Below are 10,280 nucleotides of genomic sequence, written 5' to 3'. Positions count from 1 at the left end.
AGCAGTTAAAAATATAAAGGTATATATGTCTTATTAAGCCAGTTCTATAGTGGAAAAAGAAAGGCTACATGTGGCACTGGCAGTTGGACCTTAGCCCATGAGCCAGAAAATGAATTATCTACCAAGTTTATATGCTTATTTTTTGTTTGATCTTTTACAGATCATATAATTGCTCTAGTTGCATCAGTTATCCCAGCTGTGAAGCTGACTTTCATGTGTGCCCTTCTTTGAAATAAACACTTCAGATTGATTGACATTTTAATTTTTTTAACTGAAAGACACATTTTGGAAAAGTCAACTTATTTAAAAAAATTAAAAAACAAAGCTTTTCTTTATTAAAAGCAAAAGTTCATATTTAATATCATCAAAAAAGTAACTTTATAATGACTTTATGGGGGCATTCCAGAAAGGAGATTGTGACTGTGTATGGTCTCACAACACTTTGTTTTTGTAGTGCTAGGAAGTGCTGAGGCACTACAAATGAGCGTGTATCCATAGCTCTATAAAAACTGAGAGATATCTGGTGTTGCATTTGAACAGTAAGTTAAAACTTGACCTATAAACCAACATAATTGAAGTCTACACTTGGGGCTAACATTTGGTGAATGACTCTGCAGGTCAGTTAACCTCTCTGTTTTAGCATCTGTAAAAAAGAGATATTAGTCCACATAGACTTCAAGGATGATCTATGAAGATATAAGAGAAATGTTAATACAGCTGTTGGGAAATATAAAGCCCTAGGTAAATATCTAATTATAAAGCAGAACTTAGCTCATGTGCATTTCCATTTGTGATGAAATAGCAGTGCAAGGGGACTATAAAACTACCATAAGAGGGCAGCTGTAGCTTTTTCTGGTACAGTGATGTGTTGAATGCATTCTCAGTTGGAGATATCACAATCAGTGCTGTTATACATTGGAGATTACCCACATATTATAGCAACCTTCAGAGATCTATTAGCAACTAGGACTTTTGCTACTGTATATAGCACCTAAACTTTTAGAAAATTGTACTTTGATGTATTACATTCAAGATATATTTCACATTCTTCATATAGTATCTTTCTTTTTTTATATATTCATTGGTAAAATAATGCTGTTATTTTTTAGGGATCTTTGCTTCTTTGGGGTTTTTTTGGGTGGGGGGGAAAGGTTGAAGTTTTTTGTGTCATGCCATGCACGCTCATGCCATGCTGCCAGGTGTGCCTGCACAGATGTGCATGCTGCACACCTTAGCAGGCATTCTGCTGGGTGCACATGTAAACATGGGGCCTGGAAGCAATAAACTCTGGCATGATATGCACCATAGTTTATTGCTTCACATTAATTGCACGTGTATTTGCTACAAGTATAACTGAGGCCAGATGTCCTCATGACTTTAGAGGTATTACTCTGAATTTACCAGAGTGTAACTGAGGTCATAAAATTATTTTAAAATTCAGACAGAACCAATACAGTAGTTAGAAAAGGCAGAGGGGCCAAATTTAGAGTCTGGAAATGTACATTTGAAAATGCTACAATAGCAAGAAAGGGTAGAGACAAGACCACTTATGAATGTTCTGCAGGTCATTTGTCATTATCTGTATGGTAGCTGTTGCTAGTGATGCTGCTTGATGGACATCTGATACCTTGTGATCAGAAAATAAATCAAATGGTAAAACTTTCCTGATTAGCACCTACTACCATATTCGTGTGTCATACAAGAATATATACTGTTTTAAAATTCCAGTTGAAAGGATTGATTCATCATTGTTTTTAAATTGGGATAATCCTGAGAACTCCTCCAATCAAATTTACAAAACCCATTTTTCATTAAATTTTGACTTACAACATTCAAGTTTCTACGAATAGTAACTAATGTAACTGTCACACAGAGACAAATCAAATGTATTGTACCAATGATAACATTCTGAAAAAAATGTATTTATACCCTGTAACGTTGATCAAAACAGCAAATATTATGTTGTACAAAGTTTAAGATTAATTTATTTATTTATTTATGTATTTATTTGCTGGTACTCAGTTCCCAAATGTTTCCTCTAGTTGCATTTTGTTCTATATACACATTTTAGCCAACACAAAAGAGCTTGAAAAAAATCCTTACTCTTATTTTTGTTATTTACGGGAATTACTTCAGGTAAGAATACTTTCATTTTAGTTTCATGTTTCAAATACCTCAAATAGTATGACTATAATCTGATCCAGGATCAGTTGTTTTCAATGCTGGAACATGTAGCATGTATTCTGTAATAAAAATAAAATAACTAATTCTTCAAGAGCTACAGAGGCTCTTAATTCTTGACTTTTTGTCCTGCCCAGCCAAAGAGGAAGAAGCCAAAAAGGTGTGACATCCTTCAGCATCATCCTACAGAGCTCTCTCCATTGCCATGTATTCACCGAGAGTATGGATACACATACATTTGGAACAGTTTCAGAAGGGGAAAGGTTCAAATGGCATCATCTGGTACATTGTAACTGTTATGCATGAACAAACTGAGAATGATTCAAAAGTAGAAAAATCACTCCAACTTTAACCCTGGATCTCAGCTCATTCACAGATAACAATTATAACTTCCCAGCTGCTGCACTTTTGAATTGTTCCCCTCTTGAAACTGCTCCAAATGTACATGTGTCCACACTCTTTTCTGTGGGCAAATCTGCTTTTCTCAGTAAAACCATAAATGCTGTCATTTAGCTTTATACATTTGGACTAGCGGTGTGCTCACTGATCTCAATGTGAGTGGTGTACTGAAAAGTATGTGCATTAGAATGGTAGGACCCTATATTTTGTTTGTTATTTTTTTCTTCCTTTCTTTGAGATGAGGTCATGGCAATGGATCATACTTTTGCACACAATTCCTCTTTGAATTTGGATTTTATAACTATTTAACAAGGTAGATTTGAAGCTTCTTGAAATGGGCTGAATAATGGAAGGGGACTGATGAAGATTGTTTATCAAATCCTTCCTCTCTAGGTCACAAGGTCAAACCCAGAACAAATAAAATTAGGAACCCCCTGTGGAATGAGTTGCACATGCTTCACAGATCTCTGGCTGCAACTACATTGTGAAGAGGTTCAAAATATTGCCATACAGTAAGATAGAAAGTAGTAACTAGAAGGAATACAACAATTTCATATTAAACAGTAATCAAGAAAAAACTCCCTGAGGTTTCATCTATCTGACCATTCTCTGAAGAGTAACTACCTCAAAACTACATTTTTTTTTATTAAGGCAGTGCAAAACTTTGGTCCCTGAATCAATTCGGTGGAGATTTGGTCCTATTCAGTGGCCGCATCTCTGAATCCAAGTTGAATCAAGAGACCCTTTAATCTTTGTGAATTGAATTGGAACCCTGCGAATCAATTCAGAGAGATTTGGAAAAATGTGGCGATTTGGACACAGCTTTAAATGTTTTTTCCACATAAATCAAGGTAGCAGGTAGCTCATGAATGCTGAGACCCTGGGACAGATGGAGCATCCAACAGAAGCATGGTGGGGCTCCCCAGTGCACATAGCAGCAGACCTGGAAGTGGACCAGAAGCACTTCCAACCCACTTCTGGGGACCCCCTGCACCCCTCCCAGCTCAGCGACTGGTAACTCCTGGGTCACCCAGGGTCCCCCTGCAGTCAGGCTGAGTGGGGGTGGGCAGGGGGTGGGCAGCACACTCCCCAGCAGACCCAGAAGTGGACCAGAAGTACTTCCAGTCCATTTCCAGGTTCACCGCCAAACATGCACGGTCCCTGCTCCCCCCTTCACTCCTGTGGGACACTCCATCTGCCCCACCATCAAAGCGTTCATGAGCCACACCTGGTACCTCAAGGTTTTTTAGAAAAAACATTTAAAGCTGTGTCTATGGCCGAATCTCTGATTCTCCAAATCAGCATCAAATCTTCAGATTTGGATTTAGCCAAATCGAATCTGGGACAGTAATCTGAATCAACGAATCGAATCACTGTCCCTGATTCAGGCCAAATTCGAATCTAATATGGTTCATTTTGCACACGCCTATTTCTTATTAGTATTTTCCTCATTGTTGGTAATCAACCATTCATTGGCTAGTACTTGTGATTTGCCTGTTAGCTGTCCCATAGAGTATTGCTATACAAGATTTTTCAAGCAGAGGAAAAATTACCAATCATTCAGTTGTTACAGACAGAGCCGGCTGCTGACAAACAAAAGTTCTAAAAACTGGCATCAGTACAATTCCAAATAAATTAAAAATCTAAGGGACAGTAAGACTGCCAAATAAAAATCAGCAGTTGGAAGATGCCATTCCTTTCAATGCTAGCAGAATGATAACTTTAACTAACATAGATATTAACTGCCATTGCCACCATGATACAAGTGCATTATTTCAAGAGTTAACCCCCAGCGTGTAATTTATGTATCTAAATTTGCAGCAATAAAAATTGTGAAATGACAGCTTTAATGCAGACCAGATAAGAATTATGTCTCAGAATTGGATAATTACATATTAGATGGATTTACATATTAAAACTAATGAACTGTTAAAAAGAATCTACAAAATAAATAACACTGAACTAGGCATCAACTTACAAAAACATGAAAACAGCAAGGGCTGGTCCATTCTATAGATAGTCATAGCAGTTGCCAATGGTGGTATAATTAAGGAGACAGCATTTCTATAACTGATTATTGATCAGTGGCTTATGATTAGTTGGGGCAGTTAGATATGTGAATGTGATGGAGAGTGTGACAATATGTATTTTGGCCATGGCAAGGAAATAGCTAGAAACTAAAGGGAACCTAAACAAGGATATTCACAAATCATTTAATTTTATCTCTAGTACTAAATCTTCTCTGAGACCCTGTTTGTCCCTGGTATATATAATGTATCCCACTAAAGCCCAGGAGTGAAATGTTACCTTTAAAATAAAGCCCTGTAATAAGGAGTATAGGTATGTGTGTGCCCCATCAGAGGTTGTTTTGTTTCAAGTGAGCCAGAATTTCTCCTGGAGTTATCATAGCCTGTGTAATGCAAGGTGAACTTTATAACCCTTTAGAAGGTGAGAACTACAATCCCTATTGCACCTGCCCACAATTATATATAGTTTGTACTTCAATAAGTTAAGTCCCATTGTGCTTAGGCCCACTATAGATATGCAGTAAAAAGGCCAGTGCCTACTTCACAAAACTCATCCTTTTGTTCCCTCTAATCCAGTAGCATAAGGCTGCATAGGAGAGAAGGATGCAGGCTTTGGGTGTTGGCAGAGATGATTAGGAGCACTAGAATGGGGCATGGGGATGTGGGAGCCTGAATGTCCCATCCACCCCTCTACTACTCCCTGTTCTCCTGCTTCCTTCCAGATTCAGCTCCAGCAATGGCACAGGAGCACATGTGTGATGGGAGGGCATCTTGAGCTGCAGTATGCAGTAGCGTAAGAGAAACAGCTAGAGTTCACTGCTGTTGAGAGGAAATGTCACCCTATCTTGTGCCACAAAAAACGGGGGGGGTTACCCAATTGTCATGGGTTGTCTGTGACAGTGGCACTGAAATTTACTGTGTCTGAGGGGAGATGTCACTACAGCTTTTTGTCTGCTGCTGGCAACTCCAGTCATAGCCCTGCAAAGAAGGTACAGTGAATGGCACAGTGAGGAATGTCTTGAACACAGTTTTGGACAATTAACTCTCCGATCTTATCTGCTACATCTCCTGTGAATAAACTGTTGTCAAAAAAGATATTTGATTAATGCTGTACCTGTACTCCATGTTCCTAGACTCTGTGGTGTATCTCCTCAACTTGCAAAATCATGCATGACAAGCTTTAACATGGTTCTGTGGCATTAAAGTAATGATTAATTTGGTTCAAGCTCGTTCTAATATGTTACTTTCCTAAAGTTGCATTTCGTAATTATCGATCTTTTTTCTTATACCATGCGTATAATTGTGGGATTTGGGGGCCATGATTATTGGTCTGTTTTGAATATCCTTTTTTCTGTGCACAGGGCCATTTGATGCCAGCTCCACTCAGAGTAGATTGTTTTCATGATAATAGTACCTTCATCATAATTTCATGCTTCATCTGCTGTCATATTCATATACTCATATTCAAATATGAGCAACGGTATCAGACCACACACACACATACATACACAGAGATGTGTGTGCGTTAGTATTGACAGTTGCCTATTATTATATCTAATAGAAGATTGAGCCTACACTAAACAAATTACCCTCAAATAGATACTGAGGATCTATCTATTTCAATTTCTATAAAGAAGTAAGCATGAAGGGTCATAGATGTTAAGAGGTTTTGCTTCCTTAGGTTATTATTATTACTTGATATATTTACTCTTTTTTAGAACATGGCTAGTATATCCTGTCAACATGCTTGTGAGTTGCAAACATTAGGAGTTTTTGGATGTCAGTGGCTCAAAGAATCAGCAATGGAAATATTCCAGTGTCTTTTTTCCTGCTTCTATTACTCAGAATAAAAAGATCTGGTCTGTACAAGCATCACATCAATGGAAAAGGGCTGTCACATATAACAGACAGACCAGGTTTTTCTATTATTATTATTTCAAGTCTTGTATGCATCAGGCCATCAAGTTCAAAGATGAGACCATCCCTCAAAACTGTGATTCTGTACAGGAATACTGCCATTCTAAAATACTTCTATTCTTGTACTTGATCTTCACAGGAACAGTTAGCTAGCAACAAACAACAGCACAAGTGTGAGGAAGCAGTAAGTACAGGGTATACATGAAAATACTGATTACACAGACAATGTCATGTCTATGTAAGTTCACACTTCCCTGTCCAAGGGGAAAAAATATAATTGTTGCAATAACATGATTTTTATTAAGAATCACCTTGTTCCATGCTCTAGTTCACTAGCCATCTTATTATATAGTTGGTTATTTGGTAAAGGTCATACACTGTAGTTGGTAAATGTTATACACATTCATCATTTTTAGATCGAATAAAGTTTCCAGATATGTACTTATTAGTTAACAGAGAAGCAATATTTCTGTCCTTTTTCCTTTGCCAGGACTTATCAAATCATCTGAAACAGCCATAAATATAATTTATTCTTTGTCACAGTAAACTTTCAGGCTGCTTTGTCTTAGTTAAAACACTGCAGGAAAGACAAAAGTTTCACACCCTTTCTTTCTGGAGAAAGAATACTTTGTAAGAACATTGCTCCCTAGATAAACCTTACTTCATGGATGTTTCTAGGGACAGTCAAGTATCTTATACCTGTAAGACATTTCCAGGGGAAATTATTAGAGGGAGAGTCACCTTAAAGATTTAACAGATTTACAGCTGTGGTTATTGGAGCCTATGAAACTTCTTTTCATATGATGGGTCTTAACCTTATCATCCCTGCCTGACTTTAACTCTGATAATTCTACCTATTCATTCAATTCCCTGCTCTGCAACAGAGTTCCCGTGTGACCTTGAGCAAGTCACTTGGAACCTCTTTCCTAAAAATGCAAGTAAGCACCAAGAGGTGCATGGAGGTATTTAACTCCTAGGCATCTTGGGGCTGCTGCCTTACTTGGGATTTTCTATACTTTTCCAAATATATGGGCTTGGGCCACTGCATCATAATCTGTCAGTTACCTGAAGGGATTCTAGTAGGATGCCAATTGTCATGCACAGAATCTGGATAATTAACCACCTCAGTAAATCACTGGACTTCCTTCACATCCTGTGGTTTGGCAATATTTTCTTTATAACTTTCAGTTTTTCAGATCTCATAACACTTATTCTAAAGTTAATAAGTATGATAAAGGGGACCACAGTTCTCCTCAGTTTCACATGTTGTCAAATCCTAGCTTTGATGCCTAAGGGTCCCACAAGTCACTAGTTCATTTATACCAAAACAATCCTGGGGCTAGACTGAATCCCACAGGCATTCATACCCTATGGGAGCTGCCAACAATTTCCCACGCTCATCTTTTGTTGTTATCTCCATTGTCTTTGTCTTCAAATTGTTTTGATTCAGTGCAGATTGCCTGAAAGTTTTCTCACCACTCCTATGTTGCTCATCCACTGTGGTGGGCATAATGAATCTCTCCTTCCTTCTTCCCTCAATGTGGATTCAACTCTGAGTTTTGGTAGTATTGCAGGCTGCACATAAGGGTTTCTTTCTAACTTCAACTTGCCTGATAGGTGTTCACATCTTCAAAATATGTCCTTATTCCTGTTGAATGTTGAAAACAACCCAGGATCTCTGTTCTCTTTCCTGTCTCATGCTGAGAGTGTTCTGTCCAGTGTTGTATTGCAGTCAAATCCATGGCTTGCATTGCCAGTTTGTTTAGCAGGGTATGCTATTCCTGTGTGCCAGTTATTATAAACTTTAAGTAATATTGTATCTTAGTTCATGGCTCTTTTACTTACAGCTTGTCTTTGCCAATTGATCTCAGACTGGTTTAATTATATATAAGCAGCATTAGGACACATTACTAAAATCTCATATTGCTGTTTCTCAGTATTGGTGGTTGTTCTAATGGCACTATCACAAATATGCTGATTGAATGACTGGCAACCATCTTCTACATTAGCAAATCCAAGCACCAAAATTTGTGCAGTGGCCTGCTTCAAATAGCATTTTTTTAAACTGGAATTCTCTGTGTTCTTAATCATGACATGTGCTTCTGCATTTTTGTCTCTTCCTTTTCTCCTGGGGTGACTGGTTTCTCAAGCAATTATAGAATTACTTCTAGCCTGGATATTTTTATTTCTTCCAGTTTTGAAATATGTAGATTTTCATATTTTTGGTCTCCCTGTGTCTATGAGATTGAGTCAATGTACGTGCTTTGTAATAGTGAATAAGTATGCTTATGCTGCAGCCACTGCTGTGGCTGTAGCTTGTGTAGCTCATATCCAAGCTAGCATTATATGAGCTAGCTCATGCAGGAAGCAGGGCAGAGTTGCGCCTTAAAGACATAAAGGCATAAGCTTTTGTAGGCTATGGATTATTTTATTGGATGCTATGAATGGTCTCAGAGAGAGCCAGGGCACTAAATAGAAAAGAATAAAATACCTGCTAGCTCAGATAACTGAGAGCAGGGTATCCATGGTAGCACTGAGTTCAGCAAGGACTAATCACCTAAGTATTTGCCCAACTTCTCTGGTGGGTTTGTCAGCTTTCACTGACATGTATGCTGATGTAGCTACACTGCTTCCCATAACAGACACAGCTAGTCTAATGCTAGTCCAGGCATGTCTACATTAGCTGCTGTCATAATGGACTACGGCAAATATGCACATTATTTTGGTTCTTCCTCTAGTCTTGCATATTACAGATATGGCCCTGTGAAGTTGTGTCATCTGGCCTTCAGAGCTGCCTGCAGTTCAGAAACGTGGTGGTGGGATGACCTGTGGCTATCACAGTGTGACCTGACTGCCACAGCAATTACCACTTGCTCTGCCACCAAATGTCCAGGCTTTAGGGCAGCCCTGCAAGCAAGATGATACAGCTCTATGGAACAGATCCAGCCTATAGACTGGTCTCACATTCAAGATTCAGTTTGCAGGGACAGATGAGCTTGACACTCCTGACCTGGATATTTCAGGTATCCTTGCTCCTTGGAGGCAATTCCTGGAGTTAGACATGTTTCTTTTAATAATCATTCCTCTAATCCAAATCACCTGTGCCATAAATTATGCTTTAATTAAAGTATTTCAGGTCTATGGGCTTACCATATTTACTCAAATATAAGACAAGATTTTCTACCTCAATCAGCATGAGCAAAGAAGCACCTCATCTGACATTTGCATAAAAAGAAACCTCATTAAATACACTGTTTATCATTAAACTGCTGCCAAAAGCAGCATGTGCGCAGTAATGGAAACCATTTATGAAGTTGATTAAATGCACCCCTCCCCACCGAGCCTGATTATAAAACATATGGCCCATACTGGGCAAAATTATTGATGGGAACCTACCACAAGGATAGATTAGGGCAGCCCATCTGAATAAACTATATGGTAGTGCCCATTGCATTCAGACTCCCTCAGCACTGACTGTGCCTTTCTTTCCCTTTTCTAATGAGTCATATTTCCTTAAACATCTGGCAAACATCACCATACAGGGCCCTGAATAGTTTGTCTCAGTGTTCCTCACTCCCTCAGCTGTCACATGATTAGTGTGGCCCTGCCCTCCACAACGTAGAGCCAGACCATGTTGCCCTGTGCCTCATTTGGATATAAATCTTTGGAGGATCCCAGGACTCATGACAAGACCACCTGGTTCCAGTCATGAGTGGGAGCTAATTAGCACATGGATCCATGTGTGTGTGTTTGGGG

Source organism: Alligator sinensis, unplaced genomic scaffold (assembly GCF_000455745.1).
Source record: "Alligator sinensis unplaced genomic scaffold, ASM45574v1 scaffold1150_1, whole genome shotgun sequence".
In the NCBI taxonomy this organism is placed as follows: Eukaryota; Metazoa; Chordata; order Crocodylia; family Alligatoridae; genus Alligator; species Alligator sinensis.
This window is presented reverse-complemented; position numbering follows the sequence as displayed.